Source organism: Osmia lignaria, unplaced genomic scaffold, assembly GCF_051020975.1.
Source record: "Osmia lignaria lignaria isolate PbOS001 unplaced genomic scaffold, iyOsmLign1 scaffold0007, whole genome shotgun sequence".
Taxonomy (NCBI): domain Eukaryota; kingdom Metazoa; phylum Arthropoda; class Insecta; order Hymenoptera; family Megachilidae; genus Osmia; species Osmia lignaria.
In genome coordinates this window covers 242,501-247,500 of record NW_027478164.1, presented here as the reverse complement: position 1 = coordinate 247,500, position 5,000 = coordinate 242,501, and positions in this window count along the sequence as shown.

Genomic DNA, 5,000 nt, shown 5'->3' with positions numbered 1-5,000 from the left:
AGCAATATAAAACTCCATTTGTAATTTAATTAATCAAAATTAATATTTTTTTTTGATTTTTCAGCGATCCAGAACCGATGAGACGAAAACATTAAAACGATATTTTTGCATTTTCTTACGACAAAACATTAACAAATACGAGACTATAACAATATAAAACTACATATGTAATTTAATTAATCAAAATTAATAATTTTTTTTGATTTTTCAGTGATCCAGAACCGATAAGTCGAAAATTTTAACAATCATATTTTTGCATTCTGTACCGTGGATCCATCGTTAAACGCTATTAAACTAACGTCCGTGATGGTATAAATGCAGATTTTCGCTCCGTTTAGCCAAAATAACGAACTTTAGGTGCGCTCCGAAATATTTCAAAGTCCCAGCGGCGTATTGCTTCGCCTCTTAGAACCGATTAGTCGAAAATTTTAACAATCATATTTTTGCATTCTGTACCGTGGATCGATCGTTAAACGCTATTAAACTAGCGTCCGTGATGGTATAAATGCAGATTTTCGCTCCGTTTAGCCAAAATAACGAACTTTAGGTGCGCTCCGAAATATTTCAAAGTCCCAGCGGCGTATTGCTTCGCCTCTTAGAACCGATTAGTCGAAAATTTTAACAATCATATTTTTGCATTCTGTACCGTGGATCCATCGTTAAACGCTATTAAACTAACGTCCGTGATGGTATAAATGCAGATTTTCGCTCCGTTTAGCCAAAATAACGAACTTTAGGTGCGCTCCGAAATATTTCAAAGTCCCAGCGGCGTATTGCTTCGCCTCTTAGAACCGATTAGTCGAAAATTTTAACAATCATATTTTTGCATTCTGTACCGTGGATCCATCGTTAAACGCTATTAAACTAACGTCCGTGATGGTATAAATGCAGATTTTCGCTCCGTTTAGCCAAAATAACGAACTTTAGGTGCGCTCCGAAATATTTCAAAGTCCCAGCGGCGTATTGCTTCGCCTCTTAGAACCGATTAGTCGAAAATTTTAACAATCATATTTTTGCATTCTGTACCGTGGATCCATCGTTAAACGCTATTAAACTAACGTCCGTGATGGTATAAATGCAGATTTTCGCTCCGTTTAGCCAAAATAACTAACTTTAGGTGCGCTCCGAAATATTTCAAAGTCCCAGCGGCGTATTGCTTCGCCTCTTAGAACCGATTAGTCGAAAATTTTAACAATCATATTTTTGCATTCTGTACCGTGGATCGATCGTTAAACGCTATTGAACTAACGTCCGTGATGGTATAAATGCAGATTTTCGCTCCGTTTAGCCAAAATAACGAACTTTAGGTGCGCTCCGAAATATTTCAAAGTCCCAGCGGCGTATTGCTTCGCCTCTTAGAACCGATTAGTCGAAAATTTTAACAATCATATTTTTGCATTCTGTACCGTGGATCGATCGTTAAACGCTATTAAACTAGCGTCCGTGATGGTATAAATGCAGATTTTCGCTCCGTTTAGCCAAAATAACGAACTTTAGGTGCGCTCCGAAATATTTCAAAGTCCCAGCGGCGTATTGCTTCGCCTCTTAGAACCGATTAGTCGAAAATTTTAACAATCATATTTTTGCATTCTGTACCGTGGATCCATCGTTAAACGCTATTAAACTAACGTCCGTGATGGTATAAATGCAGATTTTCGCTCCGTTTAGCCAAAATAACGAACTTTAGGTGCGCTCCGAAATATTTCAAAGTCCCAGCGGCGTATTGCTTCGCCTCTTAGAACCGATTAGTCGAAAATTTTAACAATCATATTTTTGCATTCTGTACCGTGGATCCATCGTTAAACGCTATTAAACTAACGTCCGTGATGGTATAAATGCAGATTTTCGCTCCGTTTAGCCAAAATAACGAACTTTAGGTGCGCTCCGAAATATTTCAAAGTCCCAGCGGCGTATTGCTTCGCCTCTTAGAACCGATTAGTCGAAAATTTTAACAATCATATTTTTGCATTCTGTACCGTGGATCCATCGTTAAACGCTATTAAACTAACGTCCGTGATGGTATAAATGCAGATTTTCGCTCCGTTTAGCCAAAATAACTAACTTTAGGTGCGCTCCGAAATATTTCAAAGTCCCAGCGGCGTATTGCTTCGCCTCTTAGAACCGATTAGTCGAAAATTTTAACAATCATATTTTTGCATTCTGTACCGTGGATCGATCGTTAAACGCTATTGAACTAACGTCCGTGATGGTATAAATGCAGATTTTCGCTCCGTTTAGCCAAAATAACGAACTTTAGGTGCGCTCCGAAATATTTCAAAGTCCCAGCGGCGTATTGCTTCGCCTCTTAGAACCGATTAGTCGAAAATTTTAACAATCATATTTTTGCATTCTGTACCGTGGATCCATCGTTAAACGCTATTAAAGTAACGTCCGTGATGGTATAAATGCAGATTTTCGCTCCGTTTAGCCAAAATAACGAACTTTAGGTGCGCTCCGAAATATTTCAAAGTCCCAGCGGCGTATTGCTTCGCCTCTTAGAACCGATTAGTCGAAAATTTTAACAATCATATTTTTGCATTCTGTACCGTGGATCCATCGTTAAACGCTATTAAACTAACGTCCGTGATGGTATAAATGCAGATTTTCGCTCCGTTTAGCCAAAATAACGAACTATAGGTGCGCTCCGAAATATTTCAAAGTCCCAGCGGCGTATTGCTTCGCCTCTTAGAACCGATTAGTCGAAAATTTTAACAATCATATTTTTGCATTCTGTACCGTGGATCGATCGTTAAACGCTATTAAACTAGCGTCCGTGATGGTATAAATGCAGATTTTCGCTCCGTTTAGCCAAAATAACGAACTTTAGGTGCGCTCCGAAATATTTCAAAGTCCCAGCGGCGTATTGCTTCGCCTCTTAGAACCGATTAGTCGAAAATTTTAACAATCATATTTTTGCATTCTGTACCGTGGATCCATCGTTAAACGCTATTAAACTAACGTCCGTGATGGTATAAATGCAGATTTTCGCTCCGTTTAGCCAAAATAACGAACTTTAGGTGCGCTCCGAAATATTTCAAAGTCCCAGCGGCGTATTGCTTCGCCTCTTAGAACCGATTAGTCGAAAATTTTAACAATCATATTTTTGCATTCTGTACCGTGGATCCATCGTTAAACGCTATTAAACTAACGTCCGTGATGGTATAAATGCAGATTTTCGCTCCGTTTAGCCAAAATAACGAACTTTAGGTGCACTCCGAAATATTTCAAAGTCCCAGCGGCGTATTGCTTCGCCTCTTAGAACCGATTAGTCGAAAATTTTAACAATCATATTTTTGCATTCTGTACCGTGGATCCATCGTTAAACGCTATTAAACTAACGTCCGTGATGGTATAAATGCAGATTTTCGCTCCGTTTAGCCAAAATAACGAACTTTAGGTGCGCTCCGAAATATTTCAAAGTCCCAGCCGCGTATTGCTTTGCCCCGAAATTTTTCAAAGTTCCAGCGGCGTGTTGCTTTCAAAGTGCCTCCCTCTAAATACCGATCGGCAGGCCGCTAGGTCGGCGACGCACGGGCTTACGCCCAGGCGTATACGCGGGCAAATCGCCGTGAGAGCGTGCGATTTTGACTTTCGCAATAAGATAGTCTCCTTTATGAAAAGGAGCGTACACGTCTCCCAAAAAAAAAAACAGTTTCATGACGATCAATGTAGTTCTTGATCGAAATGTATCATAGGACGAAGATTTTATCGAAAAGTACGAACTTTGGCGACGCATCGAAATTTTTCAAAGTTCCAACGGCGTGTTGCTTTCAAAGTGCCTCCCTCTAAATACCGATCGGCAGGCCGCTAGGTCGGCGACGCACGGGCTTACGCCCAGGCGTATACGGGGGCAAATCGCCGTGAGAGCGTGCGATTTTGACTTTCGCAATAAGATAGTCTCCTTTATGAAAAGGAGCGTACACGTCTCCCAAAAAAAAAAACAGTTTCATGACGATCAATGTAGTTCTTGATCGAAATGTATCATAGGACGAAGATTTTATCGAAAAGTACGAACTTTGGCGACGCATCGAAATTTTTCAAAGTTCCAACGGCGTGTTGCTTTCAAAGTGCCTCCCTCTAAATACCGATCGGCAGGCCGCTAGGTCGGCGACGCACGGGCTTACGCCCAGGCGTATACGGGGGCAAATCGCCGTGAGAGCGTGCGATTTTGACTTTCGCAATAAGATAGTCTCCTTTATGAAAAGGAGCGTACACGTCTCCCAAAAAAAAAAACAGTTTCATGACGATCAATGTAGTTCTTGATCGAAATGTATCATAGGACGAAGATTTTATCGAAAAGTACGAACTTTGGCGACGCATCGAAATTTTTCAAAGTTCCAACGGCGTGTTGCTTTCAAAGTGCCTCCCTCTAAATACCGATCGGCAGGCCGCTAGGTCGGCGACGCACGGGCTTACGCCCAGGCGTATACGGGGGCAAATCGCCGTGAGAGCGTGCGATTTTGACTTTCGCAATAAGATAGTCTCCTTTATGAAAAGGAGCGTACACGTCTCCCAAAAAAAAAAACAGTTTCATGACGATCAATGTAGTTCTTGATCGAAATGTATCATAGGACGAAGATTTTATCGAAAAGTACGAACTTTGGCGACGCATCGAAATTTTTCAAAGTTCCAACGGCGTGTTGCTTTCAAAGTGCCTCCCTCTAAATACCGATCGGCAGGCCGCTAGGTCGGCGACGCACGGGCTTACGCCCAGGCGTATACGGGGGCAAATCGCCGTGAGAGCGTGCGATTTTGACTTTCGCAATAAGATAGTCTCCTTTATGAAAAGGAGCGTACACGTCTCCCAAAAAAAAAAACAGTTTCATGACGATCAATGTAGTTCTTGATCGAAATGTATCATAGGACGAAGATTTTATCGAAAAGTACGAACTTTGGCGACGCATCGAAATTTTTCAAAGTTCCAACGGCGTGTTGCTTTCAAAGTGCCTCCCTCTAAATACCGATCGGCAGGCCGCTAGGTCGGCGACGCACGGGCTTAC